Source organism: Lissotriton vulgaris, chromosome 1_1 (genome assembly GCF_964263255.1).
Source record: "Lissotriton vulgaris chromosome 1_1, aLisVul1.2, whole genome shotgun sequence".
Taxonomy (NCBI): Eukaryota; Metazoa; Chordata; class Amphibia; order Caudata; family Salamandridae; genus Lissotriton; species Lissotriton vulgaris.
The window spans coordinates 377,493,014-377,518,522 of record NC_141685.1 but is presented as its reverse complement, the minus strand read 5'-3'; the positions used below and the strand labels follow the sequence as shown (position 1 = coordinate 377,518,522).

The following is a 25,509-nucleotide window of genomic DNA, read 5'->3' as shown; positions in this document are numbered from 1 at the left end:
TACGTGTTTAAATAAGTCGCCGACAATCAGGGTTAAAAGAAAAAAAAAAAAAAACAAGAAACAAGACTTGAGCAAAACCGAAACCTGTTGTGGGCGGGACTTCCGTCTTCTAAAGCCCACGGAGTGCCAAGCCAGAGGAGCAGTGGTGACGCGGGGCTCCCATGCCCGAGGAAGAGCCCCGCGGAGGCTGCAGAAGTCCAGAGTGGCACCGATGCGGTGAGTGGGACTTAGTTGTAGGGGGGAGTGAAGGGGGGGGGGGGGGGGTGTGTCTGTGCGCTCGTGTGTGTGCTCCTGTGTGCGAGCGCGCTGCGGCGGGGGGAGGGGTCTGTGCGCTCGTGTGTGCGCGCACGTGTGTCTGCTTACAAGGAGCTAAAAGGGAGACAGGAGATGGTGAACGCACGCTCGACCTGATCAGATTCCCGAGGCTGAGCGTGCCCATCTCATGGTCTCCCTTTTAGCTCCCTGTAAGCAGAGCTGACAGCAATAGGTCTCGCTGCGACAGGGCTTTCGCCCTGTATCGCAGGGCGAGACCTAAAAAGCTGACCACCAATGTCAGACCTATTGGCTTTATTAACGCTTGTTTATTTTCATGTTTCTATAATCTTGTTGAAACTGGTTACACATTTTCCAATATAAATATTATGGGAATAACAGCATGCCTCAATGAAGCTCAGCCTCCGCAGCCCTGAAAAACTACATTGGATACTAATCCAGAAGAGGATCCCATTCAAGATCCTCCTATTTGTTTTCTGATCTTTTATCAAACCAATCTGTATTTTAATAGCTGAGCTTATCACCTCGGGGGTATCCACACACTGAGGGATGGGGAGCCTTAGACAAAGAACCAAGTTTCTAGCTCTTTCCTGAACTCCGCGAGTAAAGGGGAGGCTTTGAGGTCAAATGGTAGGTCATTCCAGGACTTGACTGCCAAGAAGGATAAGGATCGACCTTTGAAAAGGACGATGCCGCCGTCTGTCCTGGTGAGTTTGGTCCCATGGCTGAATTTGATTCAGTCACTGGCTGTGAAGACTGGGTAGCGGGTGTGTCCTGTGCTTTGTGTGGAGCCGGTAACTAGTTGCGTGGGTTCAATGTTGCTCATGCTTTTCAGGAGGTTGGCGGAATTGGTGTCGCCGTGGCTGAGGTTTAGGTCGCTGAGGAAGATGTAGTGATTGGAGTAGATTAGCGGGGGTGGGTCTCTCTGTATCATCTTGTAGCAGTGGGGTGTTGCAGTTGCCAAGTCAGGAGGATGACTATGGCGTGAGCCAGGTCTCAGTATCATGTCGGGGTGGAGTTGGTGATGGTGTTGCAGATTTCTGTGGTGTGCCTGCTCATGGATCAAACGTTGAGCAGCATGCACCGAGTTGTTCCGAACGGGTGGAGGCTGGCTGTGTAGGTATGGCGAGGGCTTCAGAGTTGCAGGTTAACTGGCAGTGGTGGCAGAAGGAGGATCCTTCAGTGAATGTTGGGAATTAAAGTCAGCAGTTGTTGCCTAGAGAACTGCTTTCTCTTGCAGTACCTCCACTTGTGGGTTCGAGGCTTAGACCCAGGATGCTATATTGAGTGACAGCGCACTCTATAAAATTCCACATTCATTCATTTTACTAAGTGATGCTTCAAAGAAATAGGCCCTTAATATTTCACTGTACTTTGGCAAAATGCCCCCGTTGCATTTTTTGTGAACATTTTATTTTGAAAGCAAAGTATCATCAGTCTTGCTTTCTAACTTCTGCAAATATTTCAATCTAATTAGAGCATTCTGGAAGCATTATACGTAGCCTTACATTAAGCTTTGCAACTGTGGGTACACAGTTTTATATTGGAACCACTGTCTGTAGCGCAGTCAAAGCCTTACATTTCTTTAGAGAGCTCAGCCTAAAAATAAAGGCTTTGCATTGATGAACCATAAATATAAAGTTTGTACAGCATTAACATAAGGCCACTAACATTAACAACTGCAGACTCCGATTCATAATGTGGTACTGTATACAGGCAGTCAAAGGGTTTGTGCTGCAGTGGGTTGGGCCTATTTGCCCTATGGACAACATTAACCAACACTTGCTGTCCTTGATCACAAACAATATGTGCTGGGCGTCGGGCTATAGAATTCCACACCCCGGCTTATTTAAAACTGAATACGTCTGCATAATGGTCCACAAATTAATTTCGGCCGCAGTAACACTGAGGAATATGGTGGGCAAATAAGGTTTGGAAAAGTGACTCATGTATCTTGTCTTAGTCTTTTAATGAGTTTTAGTTATCAAGTATTTAACATGGGACTGGATTACTTTTCCATAGTGTTACTCCTGTAACCTCTATACGCATAAATCACTGATTTCAATTAAATAGCGGGATACTTAACTGTTGCAAAATAATTTTGTTTTATTGCCCGTCACTTTATGAAATCATGCAACCTTAATTTATAACTGCTTTGATACAATGTCAGTACATTATTAATTTTATGTTATGTATTCTTTATATAGCTCATAGAACCATAAAAGATAAAATTGATAGTGGCCATTGGACATAGATGTAGAAGGTATATACAATAAACTTCGAATCAAAGTTAATGCCACGAAATGTTTATGGTGGCTAACACCTCCCTCCGAAGGTCCACTTCGGTGTACTTTACGTCCAAGGTAAAGGCATCTCTCGTAACATCTTGCCAACCACGTTCTTATTGTATTTCGGACATTTGTGACACCAAATCTCAAATGGACCTGCGTTTATAAATCTTCACTGTTTGAAGGTAAAGGCTCCAGGCTGTTAAACGAGAGTTCAATACACTAACTCGACATGGTAATAGTAACCTTGAACAGCAAATGACTAAGTATGCACTCAAAACATCAGTCTTTTGACAGCTGTCATCTAGCATTGGTGCATATCCACATGGTTCAATCAACTCAGTTACATTTACCTAGACCACATTGCAACTTCTAAAAGCAAGGAGCCCATGTGGTACTGAGCGCTAGCATGCTGATAAGTTGCAATTTTTGCAAAGGTTCACAGAAAAGGTATACATGGTTGCAATTAATTTTGCTACGCCACTTAAGACACTGAAATTGTGTTTCACAACAGTTTATGTTGCAGGTATCCATATTAACACTAATAGACTAGGGGCCAGATGTAGGCAAGTATATTTTACCGATTCATAAATACCGAATTTTACCGATTCAGTATTTATGAATCGGTAAAATAGAAGAGGGGAGATGTAGATAGAATTGGTAATTGAATTACCGATTCGGTAAGAATCGGTACCGATTTGGTAATGCCCATTGATTCCTACGGGCATTGAAGCCCATAGGAATCAATGGGCATTACCGAATCGGTATTTACCGATTCGGTAAATACCGAATGTTGCAAGGGTGCAGGGGGTGTCACTTTGACACCCTCTAGCACCCTGATTTCAGGCATGTGGGACATGTGGCACACAGACATGCCCTAAGGGTATGCCTGTGTCACATGCCATAGGTGTGCATGCACACATGTGCTTGCATACCTGGAATCGGTATTTTACCACCCAATTGGATTGGGTGGTAAAATACCGATTCGGTAAGGCCTGTGGGACTCAGAAGAGTCCCACCTACATCTCAAAATTACCGATTCGGTAAATCTACTGATTCGGTAAAATAGGCCACCTACATCTAGAATGGCCATTTACCAGTCGGTAACCGACGAATCGGCTGTTACCGGTCGGTAAATGTCGACCTACATCTGGCCCTAAATGCTTAAAAGATCTGCTTGGCAGAAAACCTTTAGCACCGTGTTCTCCTTTCTAAGGTAATTAAATAGAATCATGTGTAGGGAGTCGGTGTGTTGCAAGTTCCTCTGTGTAGACGCAACGCGGAGGAACTTGCAACACACAGACTCCCTACACGTGATTCTATGTAATTACCTTGGCAAGGAAAACACGGTGCAAATAAAAGGGAGATTGGAGAAAGGTCAGACTTAACCAGCAGACCTTGGGGTATGAAATATTGGACAAATAGGTAAGATATATCACCACAGGATTTCAAATAGCTTTGAATTATTGGAGCTCTTAAGATAAGTGATAGAATCACCGGCCCAAAGAAATAGTTTAACCAATAAGACAGTGGTCAACTTGCGCCCAAGTTTAAGGATTTGAGACCAATAGATGTGCTTATGCCCGAGAGCATTACTAAATTGTAGTCTTGAAAAAGAAGGTCCTAATAATATTTTACCTTCGAAACGAGTCGACGCTCGCTTACCACAAACCCAACGCTCTCAAACAACCCCAGATACTATTGAGCTTTGACAGACTGCGGGTCTGGGTTTAGCCTTTGACAGTGGTTGTGGAAATAGATAACAAAAATGTATGTCTTGTTTCTCTCGGACTGTTTTTAAAGTATTATTTGTGTTAGGCACTTTGTGCCTTGATTAAATGCTTTTAACTGTTTTAGAGTGATGTTAATAAAATCAATTACATTAAAGTTTAGAATTCCCAGAGGACGCTCCGTTTATATTCCTGTTTGAACTCTAGTCCTTTGGGTCATAAAGGATCCCTCTCATTTTTTGAAGATCAAAACAAACCAGGATAGACCATAAACATAAAAGTAGAAACTAAAACTTAGTTCAAACCCAGGTGTACAGCAGCAAAAAACACTCATTATTGTACAGCGTCTACAAAGACATGGACCATCACTGCGGATCAGGGGTTAAACTTATCCCTGTGCTAATGGATTTGCATAGGGATCAGACTTAGGAGTCGTGTGATTATTAGCAAACACTAGCAGTTTGCCCACAAAAACTCCGCTCAAATCTGCTGAAATGTATTGGGAAAAAAACAGGCTAAGCGTGGAATTCAGTGTGTTAAGAACGGATCTGCATGTTATGCCCCATTTTTCTTTATAAAAACTCAGAATGCAGTATTTATCACACGTGGTAAGTTCTTCACCCTATTCCAACCAACATGTAACGAAAGAGCCTTAGAATTCAAACTAAACGTAAGACAATAAAAACTCACTAAGATGCAGTGCCCATAATTACATTTCAGGTGGTTTTGGAGACCCAATGAAAAATAGTGTCAGTGTCTTATCACGAGCACATTCGGCGTGTTTTTGTTTGTATTCTGCATGCGTAGTCCTGTATTCTTTGTTAAAACAAAGATTCAAGCACTAGAAAGTACATTATAAAACCTGCAAAGACAGGGGCAAATAAACACTATGGAATCTCAATGAGAATTAATTGAGAAAAACCAAAACGAGAAACTAGGGCCCCATTAACAGACTTGTTACAGCATTAACATTATTCCACACGTTATGGCTGACGAAAAGTACGCAAATTAATGTTTAATTAGATAACCCCTCCTACGCTCTGCTGTGATGAAGTATAGATTAAGGACGGTAAGACTGGTTCTTGCCTGATAAACGTCGATCACAATTGTCCAATACCTGCTCGCTGCATTAAAAGGGCGAGGTAGGGAACGCCTTAAAACAATTAAAGTCGCTTCTCATGAAACGTGAGCATGCACATTAACTCCTGCACGCTCTCGGGATCCTCTACCAAAATAGATCAGTGGAGTCGCTGGATGGAGACCAGCTGAAGTCCATGCCCCAGCTCTATTTGCCCTGGCCCCACCACCGAAGTGGATGAACGTGTCAAGAAACAACATGGAACAGATACTGCGATATGCACATTTACTTGCCAACCTGCCTTACATTGCAAAGCAACGTTTGAGGCCTTAAACGAGCCTGCATGTTTGTTTAAAATGTGTAAAACGGACTTTCCAAGTGTGTTCATAGGTGTACTTATTTACATATACATACTAAAAATCAGATTTAAAACACACACACACATACTCTAAATTACCCTCTGCAGCATCAAAGTTCTGTGGCCCAAAGTGTCTTCTAAGTCAGTCAGAAGTATTTCTGATAATTGAATGTGTCGGGATGGATAGACAGTGAAATAATCAAAGACTGTCTAGGGAACTCTATCTACCCTATCTTAAGGAAAGGGGATCGAAAGTAACAAGAAAAAGACAAAGTCGAGGGCGGACTGCGACGCCCACGACAGTGGGGTAAAGAAATGGTCATGGGGCCAACACTGGTGTTGGTGGGGAAAGGTAGAGAATAAGCAAAAGACACAATCAACGAGTGGCACCACAGAGAGGACTCTCGAGAAGGGCGAAGCTGGCAGCCAAGGAAAGGACACCACAACCCAGTAACCGGTTAAAGAGAGAAGTTCATGGGGCTCAGTGACAGGCCTTTTGGCAGCTCCTCCTCTCAGGCTGCAGGCTCCAGAACACACTCCCGTCCGTTCTGCAGCGCGTGCAGCTCATACTTCAGACAGGAGCATTCCTCTTACCCGGAGTATTAAAGGCCCACCTAAGATCACCAACAAACGACCCCCAAACCACTCTGACCTGTGACCGAAGATCTCCGCAGCGACACGCGGTAAGTAAGATGGCGATACGGGAGGAGAAGCCTGGGAGAGACGGTGACGTAAAAAGCACGTGACTTGCTCTGCTCTATCCGCACCCCTTTGGTGGACAAGTAATGGGAATAGACATAGGACAGAGGTACATTGAAATAGAAAATGGACTATTGAAAATCGAGGGGTAAAGTCACGGAAAAAATAGCTAGGCGCGTCTCATGTCAGAAAACGGGTCATTAAAATAGAAAACGGACAAAGGGAGAAAAGAAAGCATGTTACATAAAACATAAAAAAGGGACTGGATGAACGAACCAAAACATAGCTGCAAAGGCTTTAGATGGATGTGTGACATTTTCATGGCTTCAGTGTACTATTGAGTGACATCCAGTGCCAGCTGTGTGTGACAGAGTGCCACTTTCTCAAGAATTAAACTAATCAATAAAGTCCATGGGAACTGATATATTAAGAATTACATCCTTTTGAGCTACGAGGAGCTTTAAAAAGATCTTGAAACTGCTGCAGAGCATCTAAAGTGAAAGGTCACTATTTATCACAAGTATTGGTGAAATGAAATAGAGAGACTTTGGTGGAGAAACGTAGATTTAATATCAGGCAACTTCACTCACAATAGATGACCGCTGGTCAGCAGGAGCCGCGGAGTCAACCTACTCTACAACCGGCAATCCTGAGTACCTTTGACACATCCGCAGGGCAAATATAACCAGAACAAAATATAGTGATGGAGCGAGATATTGAATAATGCTTTGTTCAACCTCGCAAAGTTAAACTTCCATAATATAACCGTATTAATAGCATGTGTTGAAATAATGAACCAATCTAGATTAAAATTGCATACATTACACGCAGGACTAATGTGCTTTCATGTTGCACTTGCAAGTTCGTAAAAAATAATAAACTAACCTTGTCTATCGTTATTGTCAGTATTAAATGCGGCTGTTTTATTAATAGCATTTGCTATATTCGTGTGCATATGTTTTGTCGTGTCTTTTCTGTGGCAAAAGCTCGTGGAGAATCCTGGAGTCCTGAAAGAAGAGGTTTTTATATATGCTGTTTTTTGTGCTTTGCTAGGTAACATAATTAACTTGGTTAATATTTAGCAAAGGGGTGGGAAACAGAATGGGTTTCAATTCTTTAATTAATTACTGTCTTGTGTTTGTTTAAATACTAGTTCTCGAGTGGGCCTAAGAAAATGGCTGACTGGCAGTGCTGGAAAATGCGAAACTTGACCAGAGTGAAGTCTTCACTCACATGCAGAAAAAAAGAGCTTTTTGCTAAACAATGGAATAATAAGCAGAACTGTTTTTAGTCGAGTTGTACGTGTTCTTGGAGAAGAGCACCAAGGACAAAAAGCCTGAATCGTCTGCCAAGATTAGGAAATAAAAGTTTTGCGTTCGGTCAAATGTTTCTTTTCTGAGGAAGCTAGAAGGATGGAATCTAAGAACAATAAGGGCTTATGATTGTCGTGTACACGGCACTCAGTAATTACTCGGGACACAGATCGGGTAGGTGTACATGTGATTCTTTATTTCGGTTTCTCATCAGTCCGTCAGGGCACGTCTGTCCTCGTCCTCGTCCTGCTGCATAATGTCCTTTCCTGTCCCCCGACAGGAAGTGGTGTCCGGTGACCTGGTCACCACCCTGTGACCCACAGGGTCCTAGTGTCCAGCGTCTGTCGTCATCTGTCTTGGTCATCACATCTCCCCCCTTGTTACAACAAATACTTTCCCCATGCACAAGTCCTTGCCCACACTGTGGAACGCCTGTGAGACGGTGCGGGAGAGAGAGAGAGAGAGAGAGAGAGAGAGAGAGAGAGAGAGAGAGAGAGAGAGAGAGAGAGAGAGAGAGAGAGAGAGAGAGAGAGAGAGAGTCTCTACATTTCTTCTAACAGTCTCTTTGTCTTTTTGCATTCTCTTCTTGGTCTTTGTTCTCCGCTCTGCTCTGGTCCTCCACCTTCTTCTTTGTGTGTTGTCACTTCTCCGTTTGTTCCTTGCTCTCTTTCCTCCACTTCCGCTGTTGTTATTGCTCTTTCTCCTTCTTCCGTTTTTGAGCTCCTTGAAATGTGAGCTGTTTCTTGTTATCTTCCGATGGTCTGAGACCGCGGTCACCATTGACCCGTTTACTCCAGTTACTACCAGCGGCTCCTTTGAAAAAGGGCTGTCGGATTTTCTTTGCTGTGTTTGCTTCACTATTACTATGTCTCCTTCCTTTAGTTGGTGTTCAGCTGCATGTCTCTTTTTGTCAGCATATTCTTTCATTTTCTTTTTTTCTTTGTTGTCTCTTTCTGCGATCTCTTGTCTGTTGATGTCTGCTGTGGCTTCTCTCTGTGGTAGCCTCGTCTTGCTTGTTCTTCCTAATACCAGTTCTGCTGGGCATTTGCCCGTGGTGCTGTGAGGGGTGTTCCTATAGTCTCGTAGTACTTGACACAGCGCTTGTCCAATGGAAATCTGTGTCAATTTTGCTCGCTGGATGGCCCTTTTGATGGTCCCCATAAATCTTTCTGCCATTCCGTTGGCTTGTGGCCACAGTGGGGTTATTTTCCTGTGTTTGATCCCCAGGTAGTCCATGAACCTGCAGAACTCTTCTCCTGAAAATGGAGGGCCATTGTCTGTTTTCAGTGTTTGTGGTGAGCCCCAGGCAGCAAAGATGTCGTCCAGCACTGGTAAGGTGGCGTTTGCCGATGTCGATGCCACTTCCCTCACTACTGGAAATCTTGAAAATTCGTCAATGACTACCAGCAGGTACTTTCCAGTCTCTAGTGGCCCATAGAAGTCTGCCGCTAGTTCAGTCCATACTGCCAAAGGCAGTTCCGACATCCTCAGCGGCGTGGGCTTACTGGATGATCCAGTTACTTGACAGGTGTGACATTGTGACACTTCTTCCTCTACCATGCTGTCTAGTCCTGGGAACCACACTCTTTCTCTCAGCATCTTCTTTGTCGCTACTATTCCTCTATGCGACTCATGTGCTATCTTAACTGTTCTCTTTCGTAGTCGAAGTGGTATTACTATCCTTGAACCTCTCATCAGGACTCAGTTCTCTGTCTCCGACAATTCTTCGCCTATCTTTTTGAACGCCAACAGTTCTTCTTTGTCAACTCCTTCTTCTGTGATGGTGTTGCTATTGTTGTGTCTCCATCTCTGTAGCCTCACTATCGTTCCTATTGTCTTCATTGTCGGATCTCTTTTTGTCTCTTGCTCCAGTTCTTCACTTGTTATTGACGCTGGAGTGTTTTGTTTCACGATGAAATTGAGGTATTCTTCTGCCATTGTGGTACTATTACTCCGATACGGGAGCGGGTGTCGCGACATGTAGTCGGCTGGATTTTGATCTTTGCCTGGTTTGTGTACTATCTTGAAGTTATAGTCCATCAGCCTTATCCCCCACCTTTCTATTCTCGGTGGTATTTTTGCCTTTGGGTTGCCATAGATAGTCACTAGCGCTTGGTGGTCTGTCACTATTGTGAACGGCTTTCCATATATGAACATGTGGTAGTGCTCACATGCCCATACCACCGCCAAGCTCTCCTTTTCTGGTTGAGAGTAGGCTCTCTCAACATCGGACAGGCTTTTGCTTCCGTATGCTACTATTTGTCGAGGTGAATCTTTCCCAGGTTTGTGTTGTGCTAGTATTGCGCCCAGGCCTACCGGGCTGGCGTCTACTGTTAGTTCTGTGCATAGGTTCGGGTCAAAGTATGCTAGGTGGTCGACTGCTGTCACTGATGCTCTTATCTCTTCAAACGCTTTTGTGAATTCTGTGGTCCATTCGAATGGGTGCCCTTGTTTTGTCAGTTCTCTCAAGGGTGTGCTCACCGTTGCGAAGTCTTTTATGTACCTCGCGCAGTAGCTGGCGAGGCCAAGAAACGAGCGCACGTCGGCGACGTCTTTTGGTTCACTCGCTTTTTCGAGCGTGTCTATCTTACTCTTGTCAGGCCTCATTCCTTTTCGTGAGAATATGTGTCCAAAAAACACTAGTTCTTCTCTCCCCAGCTCGCATTTCTTCTTGTTTACTGTCAGGCCCACCTCTACTAGCCGTGAGCATACTTCCCTCAGTGCCGTGTCATGCTCCCCGTCTGACTTCCCAAAGACCAGGATGTCATCGCTGTAGTTTAGACTGTTCGTTATCGGTCTTATTATCTGCCTGATCGTTTCTTGGAATATTTCTGCTGCTGAAGATATTCCAAAACTCAGCCTTTTGTAACGAAACAGTCCAAGGTGCGTCGAGAAGGTCGTTATGTATCTGGATTGCTCATCTAGCTCCAATTGATGATATCCCTTGCACAGGTCTAGTTTGGAAAATGTTCTCATTCCCAGTCAGGCAGCTTATCATGTCGTCCAGATGTGGCCCTGGGTGCCTTTCTCTTTCGATGGCTGTGTTCGGTATTCTCATGTCCACGCAGATCCTTATCTGCGTAGTGTCTTTCTTTGGTACAGCCACTATTGGGGACACCCATGGCGTTGGTCCTTCTGCAGGCTCAATGATGTCCTGGGACAGTAACGCCTTTATTTCTTCCTCTACTTGAGGTTGTAGATGTATTGGTACCCTTCGGTGGTGCTGTGCAACTGGCCTGACAGCCTCATTTATGTGTAATGTTATTTGTTTTCCTTTAAGATTTCCTAGTCCTTCCGTTAGCTTCGGGAATTCCTGTAGTATGCTCTCTTTTTCTGACATGTGATACATCATTTTCAGTAGTCCCATTACTTTTGCTGTTACGTTGCTTAGTAGACATGGTGCTGGAATGTCTCCTCGTAACACATGTATTTCTTCTACGACGGTTTTGCCTTTGTGCGTCATGGTGTCCGTGAATTTTCCCATGTTGGTTACAGGATTTTGTGCACCCCATGTAAATACTCTTACACTTGATGGTTGTAGCGGCGGCTTCTTCTTCATCTTGTCATATTCTGTGGCACACATGATGTTGCACGTGGCTCCGCTGTCCAGTACAAATTTTGTTTGATGTGGCCCTACTTCAATTGTCACCCAATCCGTCTTCTTTATTGACTTCCTGTCTATTAGCCTGATATGTTCTTCTTCATGCCCTTCATCCGTGGTCATGAGATATAGGCGTTCTACTTTTCTTGTTATTTCTTCCTCTTCTTCTTCTGATTCCCCCGACGAGCTCCTCTCCGTCGCGTCCATGTGCCTTACATGTTTTGTTGTTGTTGTTCTTGGTTTTCCTGGCCTGCCACGTTCACTTTTGAATTGCCCACCTTGGCACATAGTAGCAAAATGGTTGCTTCTGTTACATTTTCTGCATGTTTGGCCAAATGCTGGGCATGGTCCTCTGTGAGGGAATTCCAGGCCGCACCTGTAGCATTGGGAACTTTGTTTCTTCGCCGCTTGTTCCTTGTGTCCTCCTTTCCAGTTCCCTTTCTTGCCGGTGTCTGTCATTCTATGTATTTGTTCTCCCTTTCGATCCATCTGTTTCGCTTGTATCATTGCTCTTGCTTCTGCCCTCGCAAGATCAAGAATTTTTTCCAAAGTGATCGGTTCTTTTAGTAGTCTTGTGCGAAATTCCGTGTCTCGGCAGCCTTCTATCAGTTTGAGACGAAGTGCCTGTTCGTTGTCGTACTTTTCAAATTCGCAATATGCTACTAGCTTTCTCAGCCTCGTTGCGAAGTCATCCATTGACTCTTCTGGCTGCTGATATGCCATGTGGAAAGAATATCTCTCAAAGTCGACATTTCTTTGCGGGTCGAACTTGGCCGTCAGACACTTTTTTAATTTGTCATAGGTTTCTAATTCACTCGGTGGTAGTGTTATGAGGAGGTCCTCCACCTCATCCCCCACTAAGTTTAAGAGTAGATCTAACTTTTTCTCAGCTACCACGTCAGTCACCTTCATGTATCGTTCAAATTTTATGATCCACTTTTCCCACCGGATGCCCACTTGTGGCTCCGATACGACGAAAGGCACTGGTCTGCGGAATTGTGCACTCTGCGATTTTGTGTCTGGCATTTTCTTTAGACTCTTTTATTTCTAGTTATTTCTCTTGATATCTCCTTTATTCTTTCTTTACTATTCTTCTTTTGTGGTGACACTTTTGTCCCCCTTTTTTTTTTATTTCTTTGAGTCTTTCTTTTATTTTCTATCTTTGTTTATTCTTTATCTTCTGTTCTTTGTCTTTGCCTGTGCTTTTTTCCTTTTTCCTTGCAATCGGCGCTTTTTTCTTCGTTTTCGATCTTTTCCTGACTTTAAGATGGCCGCCCAACTTTCCTGCTTCCTGATTGGCCCACGCGCCTGACTTTAAGATGGCCGCCGAGACTCTCGCGAGACTTCTTAGCCAATCCGGGCGCTGCCTGACTTCAAGATGGCCGCCACGCTTATTCTACGTTTTGATTGGCTCCCACGCCTGGCCCCAATATGGCCGCCGAGACTCTCGCGAGAGCTCGCCCTGGCTTTGAGCTCTTCAAACTTCGCGCTCTTCGCGCTAGCGCTTACCGGCTTTGTTGTTTTTTTCTTTTGCGGCGGTCGGGGTGGGCTCCCACGTCGCTGCTGATGTCTGGACGGCGCTTCACTCTTCCCTCTTCTTCTTGGCCGCACCGCGATCCAGGGTGGGCTCCTGGTTTTAAATCGCGATTCCTGGATTTCTGCACGCAGGGACCGGATCCCACCTTCGTCGCCAGATGTCGTGTACACGGCACTCAGTAATTACTCGGGACACAGATCGGGTAGGTGTACATGTGATTCTTTATTTCGGTTTCTCATCAGTCCGTCAGGGCACGTCTTTCCTCGTCCTGCTGCATAATGTCCTTTCCTGTCCCCCGACAGGAAGTGGTGTCCGGTGACCTGGTCACCACCCTGTGACCCACAGGGTCCTAGTGTCCAGCGTCTGTCGTCATCTGTCTTGGTCATCACAATGATGTGCCCCGGACTTGGTCAGGAAAGAATGACATAAGGATGGTCTGACATCTGTCAGCCAATGGGAACTCTGATGGCAAGGAAAAGTGTACTTTTTGAGAATATTAGCTAGTAAGAAAGGTATAAAAACTGGCCTTACAGGCAGGAGGGGGCTCTTGCTTCCCGCTTCTTGAATGACGTGCTGACGGACTTTTGGCGCACGTAAGGATAGCTGTCTTTATTAATTATACTTTTAGAGACTTTAGACAGGGAAATAGAATTTAGGGAATGAGAACTTTATTTTGCTTTTATTCATGCTAAATGATTTACTTTAAAATGTCAGACTAATAAGCCTATCCTTGAATGATACTTTCAAATTGCTAATAAAATAATGGCTTCTGAATAAAGAATGCTCTTTTTTGAATAAAATAAAGTTAATAAATTAGATTTTTGAAACAACAAGCTGGTCTTCTTTATTCATGGTCTAGTTATCATTATTAGATCCATTCACCTATGTGACTTAATTAATGTCGTATGATCAAAACCATGGTAAGATTTATTAAACTGCAGTTGTATATAATTTTGTAAATAATTTATGAATAGAGTGTTTTAATTAGGTCACATGATTCAGACGCTCAAAAATTGTCTCCTTAGTTTATGGGCCTAGGCAGTGATTTATGATTAATGGTGAGTATTGTGGAGATGAGTAGCGTTTGTGAGACAGTTATTCATTAGGAGCACTGGATCAATAGCAACTCTTGAATCTAAACAGTGATGGTGGTATGTCTCGAGGTGGAACGCACGAGAGGGAATCGAGCACGCCACAAGCCACACCAGGTCAGCTCTGTCACACAAGCACAATCTACAACACAACTCTTGTTTGTGTGTTTTAAAACAAGGTGTACTTTGTATGCTGGGGTTTGTATGCTTATACTGAATGATGGGAGAAGAGAAAACTACTAGTCCCAGCAAAGTGTTTTGAATTAAAACGTTTAAACCCTCAGTTACAATTCACATAGAGCACACAACAGGTAGCAGCTGAGGATTGCATACATTACAGTCCTGAGGATTGCGTACATTACAGTCCTTGGTGTGATGTAACGTGAGAATGTGAGCCACCCTCTGACACAAATGTCCTCTCATTTATAACTTATATAACTTAAGGACATTAAATGCTGCTCAGTCTGCAGATTCTCACACCTCCCACATTGGATTATTTTCTTTTAATTATTACTGAGTATTACTGCATCAGTTCACAGTCAGGTCCTCTTGTATTGATCAGTTACCTGGCTGTGTCTTTTTTACTGGCATGACCAGTATTTTATTGATCTGGTTGATACAAAAATTGTGAAAAGCACCTAATGCCAGAATTTTTCCCCTAATCAGTACATACTATAAAAGTAGAAATAAGCAGAAGGCATCTTGCAATGTTTTGGACTTGCAAAGTTAATGATCAGTGGCTGATAGTTAGAGTAAACAAAGACAGAAAGGGCATCATAAATATGAATACACTTTATAAAGACTATTATAATAACTTTCTATGCCACGCTTGAGCCTTAAAACTATATAAACAAATGGCAGGCATTTATTTGGAAATTGCGGCAACCGTACTTATCAGTGGGAAATGCTGGTGTGTCAGAGTAATCTCAGCGCTGATTGTTGTCGCCATTAAAAGCGGCTGGCATCCGTCATAACTTAGGCAGGGGCATTGGCAGATGCATTTTCTCAGTCTCTTGAGGCACAGTCAGGGCAGATACAAGTCGACCAGCCATGCAAGTCAGGCATCAGTCCAGTTGTTCATATGTTAATGGCCTCAGTCATGCCGCTGGTTAGTTGCTTCAGGGAGAGGCTGTCTTGGCCCCGGGGAAGAGGAATACAAAATGTGCAAATATTTGTGACAAAAATGTTCAATTCTTTTAAGGACACTGGGGCGAGGATTATGCTTTCTCATTTCTTTACTACTAGACAGCAGCCAATGAAAGAAACATTTTCATAAACACTACATTACCCATGAGTACCAATGAGTCACCTGATCAACAATAGAGTATATCCATATATAAACACACACAACAGTAATAGAGTCCTCTTTCTTTTAATATCCACTCAACAGTTAAATCTGATAAGCAAATAACTTGATCATGTAGAACCATTGATCCGACAGGAGCTCTTCCAGAAAAAATCAACTTGGTGCCCAACGGGCCCAACACTCGATCTCGCACCTTGTCAGTTCGACAAAGTCCCCCACAATCTTTTGCAGAATGCTTACGCTGAAGCTCTGAATTGTCCCTCTTTACTTGCTATCCACACCCGAAATTGCAAAGGAGAAAATGACTGTTATTCTGGTCTCAAGACTCATGTCAAAAGGTAATGACAATAAGGATAATATTTCGGGAGGGAGAAAAAAGAAGCATATACAAAAAATCCTACAATGCAAAGACATTTAACTGGGTGGGATTATCCTCGCCTCCGTGACCTTAATAGAATTGAAAATTTGTGTTGCAAATTTTGTATTCCATGCCAGGACTGGAGGCTCCGATTATGCTTGTTTAAAGCTTAGCCACCACTGCAGAAGCCACATCAACAATATGTTTGTAATAAAATGCTTTAAAAGTGATCTCTGTAGACTAATCAGCCTCCTTCATTATATCTGCCAGGTTGATTTCCAAGTTGAAAGATTTTGAGGCCACAGCCCCGCAAGCCGAGTGGGCTCCAAATTTAGACACATCAATGCCTGCCTCGCTCATGAGCCAATGCACCTATCTCAACAGGGAGGCTGGGGTCACTGAGCGAAAGGGCTTTTGCAGTGTAATCAACAATTGACCTCTCATGTCAGAAAAAAACTCCGTTGTACTTACCTCATACGCTTTCAAGCATTGTACAACACATAGCTTAGGGTTATCTTGAAAAGCTTGGTATGATACCGATGAGGTGTTGCATTTGGTTTGTTTTGTAAGGGAAAAACTAACACCTTCTGGCGAAAAACTGCGCCCTGCTAGGTCCAGCGCACGGACATCAGATGCTCGTTTACAAGGGACCAGACACAGCAACATGGTCCACTTGGCCGATAATTGTTTCCTAGATAGATTCTTATTGGAAGGCCAAGATTCCAAAAATCTTAGAACAGTGGATACGTCCCAATAAACTAAGTATTTAGGAGAAGGGGGTCTGACCATTCTGATACCTCTAAGAAGTTTGTATACTAAAGGATGTTCATCCACTGGTTTACCATCTACTCACCCATGACCTGCCGTAATAGCTGACCTGAAATTATTCACCATCCTATAAGCCATTCCAGACGAGGTGATGGAGGATAGAAAGTTGACAATTAGGGAAATATGTGTGTTAACAGAATCAATCTACCATTCACTACACCAGCTGCATCATCGATACCAAGCAGAAGAGTATCGTTTATGGGTATTGGCTGACCATGCCTCATTGGTAAACTTGTGAGCGTCTCTTGAAAGACCAGGGACGTGCCATCTATCCCGGAAACTCTACACACTACCAGAGATAGTTATGTTATGTTATGTTAATAGGGTACTTTTATAGCGCACAGCTACTCCGAAGAGTGTCCTGGCGCTTAAGATTGTCACGGACCCAGAGTGGAAGGCAAAATGGGATGAATTACTGGGTGAAAAGCAGGGTCTTCAGATCCTTCCTGAATGCCAGCAGGTTGGTGTTGGATCTGAGTGACAGAGGAGAGCATTCCACAACCGAGGGGCGAAATGTTTAAAAGAACGCCCCCCGCAGCGCGCACGTCGGATCACCGGGGTGACCGCCATGGCCTGGGTAGAGGATCGCAAAGATCTAGAAGGCAGATAGAAACTAATCAGTTTCCGGAGATAAAAGGCACCTGTACCATGAAGGGCTTTGAAGGCAATGGTCAAGGCCTTAAAAGTGATATGCTTCCTAATAGGCAGCCAGTGAAGAGTCCTGAGAAGGTTGCTGGCCCTGGCTCTCCTAGTGAGGCCAAAGATGGCCCGGGCCGCTGAGTTTGGAACAACCTGGAGACGCGCAAGAAGGAAGTCCGGAAGGCCTAGGTACAGGACGTTGGAATAGTCCAGGCGAGAGCCTATCAGGGCCTGTACCGTGACCTTTCTATGCTCTAGAGATAAGAGCGGCAGAAACTTCCTTAGCATCTTTAAGATCGTAAAACATTTGCCGGCCAGACCAGCCACCTGGGCTTTGAAGGAGAGGCTGTTATCAATCTGAATACCCAGATTTTTAGCAGCCCCCGAATCGCTGGCAGGAGGGAACATGGCAGTGGGCCACCATTCCTTCCACCTGGGGTCCGCAGGGCTGCCGAAGAAGAGCACTTCGGACTTGTCGGAGTTGCACTTGAGGCTGTTCTGACCAAACCTGTTAACCTGTCAAACACTGCCCCAAACACTGGACGCCCCATCAAAATCGGAGCCCTTGTCGCACGTGAACAGAAGTTGGGTATCGTCCGCGTACGACACGATCTGGGCCCCAAAATCCTCCGCCAGAGGGGTCATATAGATGTTAAAGAGTGAAGGGCTCAAAATTGAGCCCTGCGGAACTCCGACCTCCAAAGGCGGCATTGCGGCAGAGAAAGGGGGGGCCCAGACCGTTTGCTGGCGATTTGAGAGAAACTACCTAAACCATCGGAACACCGTCCCCCTCAGACCAATCTCCCAGAGTCTTGAAAGGAGAGGGTCATGGGGGACGGTGTCGAAAGCCGCAGAGAGATCAAGCATAACCAACATGGCTTTGCCTCCTCTGTCCAAGGTTTCCTTGACAGCCTCGGTGACCTCGAGCAAAGCTGTTTCCATGCTCAGATTGGAGCGGAAACCGGACTGCGACTGATGGAGTATGTCGTTCGTCTCAAGAAAGTGCGTCAGGGTGGTATGGACATGTTTCTCAACCACTTTCGCAAGCGCAGGCAGGAGGGTGATGGGTCTATAGTTGGCATGGGATTTAGGGTCTAGGTGGGTTTTTGTTAGAAGTGGCAAGATTAGAGCCTGTTTCCACGGCTGGGGGACCTCACCCATAATAAGAGAAAGGTTAAGTATCAGGTTAATAAGATGGTTGAGAGTAGGGGCCATTTGCGCAAGGAATTTAGCAGGACAAGGGTCTAACGGGGAACCAGATTTTAGTTTGGAAAGGAGATCCAAAGAGGCCTGTATGGTCAGAGATGGGAAGTTCCAGAGGGCAGGGCCCAGGATATCAGGCAGGGGCAGGGGGACCGCAAATTCAGAGTAGTAGACGTGCCTGCAGTTCTAAGGGAGGCTTGGATGGTCCGAATTTTGCTGGCAAAAAAGTCAGCGAATTCGGAGATCCATGACTCCGAATGCGTGGATCTGGGAGTGCACCAAGGAGGGGAAATAAAGTCCTTGACTATCCTGAAAATTTCCTTACAGGAGCTGGAAGCATCTTCATCCTTCTGGCCAGATAGGACTTTTTGCCAGCTGTGATGTCGTGGTGATAATCTCTAACCACTGCCCTATAAGTTTCCTTAGAGCTAGCATCATAGTGCTAACCCAACTCTATCCCCGAAGGTCAAGGAACAGATTCCACCGATGTGGAAGAAGGATCGGGGGAGCGCACAACATTTCCAGAAGTACCGGGTACCATGCGGGTGCTCTCCATAGAGGAGTGACCAAAATCAATTTCGCCCCTTGACGGCGTGTCTGTGCCAATACTCTGGGGATCATCATGAAGGGAGGAAACGCGTAACACAGTGTGGTTGGCCAAATCTGGAGAAAATCGTCCATGGACTGTGCCTCTGGGTTTGGACGCCCACTGTAAAATGCTGAAACTTGTCTGTTGAGACGTGACACAAACAGGTCTAGATAGCAGGGTCCCCAATGGAGATTCAGTCCCCGGAAAATCAAAGAATGGAGTCTCCATTAGCTGAAGTCCTGTAGATATTGGGAATCCCAATCCGCTACTGTGTTGTTGGAGCCCGGAAGATATTCCGCCTCAACCGAAATCTGGTGTTGTAGACTGAAGTGCCAAAAATCCTTGGCGATCTCCGCTAACACGTGGGACCTCATCCTTCCCAGTTTGTTCACATATCTTACTGCCGACACATTGTCCATGCGGAGCAAGATACAACAGCCCATCTTCCGTGTGGAGAGACTGCGGATCGCAAATGATCCAGCTAGGAGTTCCAGGCAGTTTATGTGTGAGGCTAGTTCATCTCAGTACCAACGACCCCCCTGGAGAACTGTAAGCAGCAGGTTCCCCAACCTCAACTGCTGGCATCCGACTCAATCACTACCTCTGTCACTGAGCCAAAAATGTCTCTGCCGTTCCAAGCCTCCATGTGGTCCAGCCACCACAACATCTCCACCCTCGCCTCCTCTGAGAGGAGAATCTGATCTGCATAAGTGAGGCCTTTCCGGAGCGCTCGGTAGTGGAGGGGGGCAGGAAAGATTGCTTGTATCGAAGAGGCCAGCAGCCCCACCACCCAGGCTACTGACCTCAATAATACAATCTGCTTGTTCAGGATCAATCTCAATTTTTTCCTGCTCGACCTGACCTTCTGTGCTTGGAGGAGTAGCATGCACAGACGAGCATCGATCTGAAACACCAGAAATTCTATGGACTGTCTCAGTGTTAGGACAGATTTCTGAGAGTTCACAATGAACCCTAAGCTTTATAGGAGCTTGATCGCCAAATCTAGATGGGTTACCACCAGTTGTGGACAGTGTGCCATTATTATTATGTCGTCCAAATAGATGATGAACCGTAACACTTGGGCCCTCAAGAATTCTACCACCGGTCGAAGAAGTTTCATAAAGCACCAAGGTGCCGACGAGAGACTGAAGGGAAGAACTTTGTACTCGAAGCAAACTCCTTCCCAGCAGAACTGCAGAAAACACCGATGTGGCACGAAAATGGGAACGGACAGATATGCGTCCTTCAGGTCCAAATGGGCCATCCAGTCTCCTTCTTGGAGAAGGTCGCGAAGAAGATGGATCCCCTTGATCTTGAAGTGCCGATAGACCACCCAACCATTGAACTCCTTGAGATTCAAAACTAGTCTGACATTTCCAGAAATACCGGGAACCATGATTGTGCTCTCCATAGAGGATTGACCATAATCAATTTCGCTCCTTGACGGCGTGTTTGTGCCAATACTCTGGGGATCATCATGAAGGGAGGAAACGCATAACACAATGTGGTCGAACAAATCTTGAGAAAATCTTCCGTGGCCTGTGCCTCTGGGTCTGGACACCAACTGTAAAATGCTGGAACTCGTCTGTTGAGACGTGACACAAACAGGTCTAGATATCAGGGTCCCCAATGGAGATTCAGTGTCCAGAAAATCAAAGAATGGAGTCTCCATTAGCTGAAGTCCTGTAGATATTGGGAATCCTAATCTGCTACTGTGTTGTTACAGCCTGGAAGATATTCCGCCACAACCGAAATCCGGTGTTCTAGACAGAAGTGACAAAAATCCTTGGCGATCTCTGCTAACACGTGGGACCTCTTCCCTCCCAGTTTGTTCACGTATGATACTGCCGACACATTGTCCATGCGGAGCAAGATACAACAGTCCGTCTTCCGTGGGGAGAGACTGTGGATTGCAAATAATCCCGCTAGGAGTTCCAGGCAGTTTATGTGTAAGGCTAGTTCATCTCGGGACCAACGACCCCCCATGTAGATCTGTCCACAACAGGTTCCCCAACCCCAACGGCTGGCATCCGACTCAATCACTACATCTGTTGCTGAGCCAAAAATGGCTCTGCAGTTCCAAGCCTCCATGTGGTCTAGCCACCACAACATCTCCACCCTCGCCTCCTCTGAGAGGAGAATATGATCTGCGTATCTGAGGCCTTTCCAGAGATGCTCAATCTTTAATCTCTGAAGCGCTCGGTAGTGGAGGGGGCCAGGAAAGATTGCTTGTATCGAAGAGGCCAGCAGCCCCACCACCTGGGCTACTGAGCTCAATGATACAATCTGCTTTTTTAGGATCAATCTCAAGTTTCTTCTGATTGACCTGACCTTCTCTGCTGGGAGGAGTAGCTGACACAGACGAGAATCGATCTGAAACCCCAGAAATTCTATTGACTGTATCAGTGTCAGGACCGATTTCTTAGATTTCACAATGAACCCTAAGCTTTGTAGGAGCTTGATCGCCAAACTTAGATGGGTTACCACCAGTTGTGGACAGCGTGCCATGATTATTATGTCATCCAAATAGATGATGAACTGTAACACTTGGGCCCTCAAGAATTCTACCGCCAGTCGAAGGAGCTTCGTGAAGCACCAAGGTGCCGACGAGAGACTGAAGGGAAGAAGTTTGTACTCGAAGCAAACTCCTTCCCAGCAGTACTGCAGAAAACGCTGATGTGGCACGAAAATTGGAACGGACAGATATGCGTCCTTCAGGTCCAAATGGGCCATCCAGTCTCCTTCTTGGAGATGGTCGCCAAGAAGATGGATCCCCTCCATCTTGAAGTACTGATAGACCACCCAACCATTAAACTCCTTGAGATTTAAAACTAATCTGGATCCACCTCCTTTCTACTTGACTAAGAAGATGCTGCTGATGAACCCCCTGGGGTGAGGATCTGTGGAGACTATGGCTCCCTTCTCTACAAGAGATTGTATTTCGGCAGAAATGAAGACTTGATCTTGTTGGGAAAAACTCATGTGAGGGGGGTAGGTCGTCTGGGAGGGTAAACTGTAGAGTTCTTACTTGTATCCATGCACCGTCTCCAAGATCCAAGCATCCTGAGAGATTGCCTGCCATTCTTGCAGAAAAAGCTGGATCCTGCCCCCAACCTCACCTTTGAACCCAAAATCAGTCTCACCTGTGGTTCCGGTGTCTTGGTTTCCACCCTGATTTCCTCCATATCTGGCTTTCTTAAAGCGGTTTCTGGACTGTCTAGTCAGGTAGAAGGAGGGGCCATTGTTGGGGTCTTGGTAGCCTCCGCGTTGTTGGTGGTACTGGCCACGAGGGGCACCCTAATTGTAGCCATGGCCGGACAATCTTCCCCGATACCATCCGGCCCTGCCAAAAAACGGACAGAAGGCACGTCTTAGGGACCCCTGTGCCTTGAGAGGTAGCCACGAACTTGGTAAGTTCTTTGAGAAACAAGTGGCCAAAAAGAAGGCCCTGAGCCATGGGGCTGAGCTCTGAAATGGAAAGCTCTGCCAGTTTTGGGACAATTTAAAAAGATTGGAGTGTCGCCTTTCGCTCAACATGGCGCAATTCACGCTGCCGAGTTGGCATATAGCCCATTGAGCCTTGCCAATCAGTTCTTCACGGTCAATAGCCATGGCTGACTCTTTTGCTTTAAAGCCTAACTCCAGGATCTTTGTCAGAGGTACAGCCATGTCTTGGAGCACTAGAATGCATGGTTACAGTGTTAGACAGAAGATCACAACCTGCCTACGTCCCTACAGAGTTTATTGTGCAACTCTTGGAGGTGGCCATGAAGAAGAATTTCTTTCTATTCCAGAACGCGTTCTTTTTGCAGACAAATGGTGTGGCAATGGGAGCAGCCTTCGCTCCGGATCTAGCGATCCTGTACATGGATCAATTTAAAGAGAATTTCATCTTTCACCAATCCAATCCCTATAAAAACAATGTGACACTGTGGCCGCGATATATGGACGACGTTCTATTGATATGGACAGGCAACGACACAGACCTACAGGCATTTTTCAAATGGCTAACTCTAAGATCAGAGCACATCAAATTTACCATTATATGGCATAAGAATACAATGGATTTTCTTGACATCACTATAAAACTGGATGATGCATACCTCTACACCACACTGTGCAGAAAACCTGCTGAGAGGAATACACTGCTAAGGTACTATAGCCACCACACGAGAGGACTCCAGAACAATCTACCATTCGGACAATTTCTCTGCTTTTTCAGAAATTGTTCCCGCAAAGAAAACTTCTTTCAAGAATCAGACGACCTGATCAATCGTCTTATAGAACGAGGAGACCCTAAGAGGCTGGTAAAGAGAGCGCATAAAAGAGCCTGGTACTATGACCGCGATGCACTCCTGACACCGAGACAACGCCCAACGGAAATGTCAAGGATGATATGTGTGACAACCTTCAGCACTAAAAGTAACCAAATAAAGAAGATCATCAATGGACATTGGGGCCTCATCGCGGATGATCTTGAAATCCCAGACCCTCCTCTTCATTCTTTAAAAAAAGCAAAAAGCGTCAGAGCCCATGTGGTCCACTCCCTGCTCGACACACCCTCGCAAACCACGATCCAAACGCGTTGGAATCTTCCAGAGATAGTGGACACTTCAAATGTACAAAATGCAAGGCATGTAAAATGGCTATCGAAACCAGACAATTCTGCTACAAACAGCATACCATTGACCTCAAGGTGCATTCCAACTGCAATACGTCGGATGTTATTTATGGCATTCTCTGCCCATGTGAACAAATATACGTGGGGCAGATGAGACAGAAGGTCAAAACAAACAAGAGTACTACAGCATTGCAGCAGAATTAGATGTAGAACAGTAGGTGCGCCTCTGGTGGAGCACTTCACCATGAAACATCACAAACCTGAGTCATTAAGATGTGTAGTCCTAGAGAAAGTAACCACAGGAAGCAGGGGTGGGGACATTAACTCTATCCTAAACGTAAGAGAGTGCAAATGGATGCATAAAATGGGCAGTGTGAAGAATGGACTTAATGAACTTGACAGCACCAATGCCCAAATGTCTATCCTTGTCATGGCGAAACCGAATGGGGTACTTGTAGTACATATGATCCTAGTTAGCGGTCGAACATTAAGGGTATCAACTCATGGTGTTATGTTATTTACTGTGGTGATTTGTTTATTTCCTATTGAATGTTTTTTCAGCAAAATCCCCCATTCGAACTATACATGAATGTATCCCTGAATAACATACCTTATAATGCGTTACAATGTGCTATGCAGTGGTTGAACACTAGGCATACCTAATCATGTAATCAGGTTATTTACTGTGATAATGTGAGGAGTCACACAAAGAATGTTTCTTCCTGGAAAGTCGCCATATGCATGTATGTATCGGTGCGCAGCATACCGTTCATTGTCCTAATTTAACGAATGTTCTGTTGATATATTGTTATATTCTACATATCATAATGACAGTCCCCCCATTCATTTTAGTGCCCTTTGACACACAACTTTGAGGGTGTTGAATGTCTTAATTTATGCGCAGACATATGATACACTTAAGACAGCATCACCAGGGTTTTTTACTAAACACAGGAGCAGATACGCGATATACCCCAGAGGTTGTTTAACATCTTTATGCCACGACAGTTCATGCATCCTTGCTGTAATTTCCCTTTTACATGACTTCAGACATGCGTTACTATGTCCGTAGTTCACGCTGCTGCCTGACCAGTATCTTAACGTGTACGTCCTCGCTGACCTTATATAATCACACTGCCAACCACGAGCTCACTCTTGCTATTTCCACGGAGCCGAGCGATTCATTTTTCCAGTTGAGATTTGGTGTGAGGGCCCTTTTGTCTTTCGCACTGCCAGTAGCGTTTAATGATAGCATCCTTATACTTGCGCACTAGTCAGTTACCTTCAACTACAACGCTGAGTATCCACCAGATGACTCCGTGTGTGAGGAAGGTTTTACGATGATTCAGAGTCTCTGGACGTTCTGACGGACTTGTTCAGCATCATAGTTTTAACTTTTAATACAGTGTTTAATAATCGACGGCTGCCGAATTGTCTTAGTTTTGATTAACATCACATTTCTCTTCCCACTCGCGAGTATGCTTATGATGACTCGAGACCCAGTTTTAGACCTCATATTGTTTTAGAACAATTCCTGTGACCAAATAAGCGGGCCGGCCGACATTTTAATAGCGGGGTAAATGCATCTATTTGCAAAGCTACTGGGTGGCTGCCGAAGTTATCTATTATGGCTCTCCTCTCACGGGGCGACCGTTAACCCCACACTCACCCGGGGTTTTTTGTTGGCACATTCAGCCATCCTCCCAGATCACGCCCGCACCACCCAGGTGCGGATGCTTTTCCATCTATGGGGCTCAGTGTGCACGGCCTTTGTTCCATGAGCGATGCACTTCAGACATAAGCACCCCTTTAAGAAGGGTTCATCTATAATAGTTGTTTTCCATACCCAGCTAAATACTTCCTTCTGATCAACTCGTTTTCACGTCCCTTTAGATTGATTCAGGCATTGGCAGAGATCGGTCGACCTGCAATTCTTCCACTTATACTGTACATGCACTGAGGGCCGCGCTTCCATTCTTTATAAGTAAGGGTTACTT

At 45.1% G+C, this 25,509-nt stretch overlaps 1 protein-coding gene across 1 annotated transcript in view; it reads right to left on the bottom strand.

Annotated features, from left to right (window-relative positions):
• The window catches only part of BTF3L4 (basic transcription factor 3 like 4), a 42,968-nt gene extending 36,457 nt beyond the window's left edge, over nucleotides 1-6,511 (bottom strand). The window contains exon 1 of the mRNA XM_086952439.1: nucleotides 6,380-6,511. The gene's annotated coding sequence lies outside the window, so the exon portion shown is untranslated. The remainder of the gene's footprint in view (nucleotides 1-6,379) is intronic.
• Nucleotides 6,512-25,509: the final 18,998 nt, after the last annotated feature.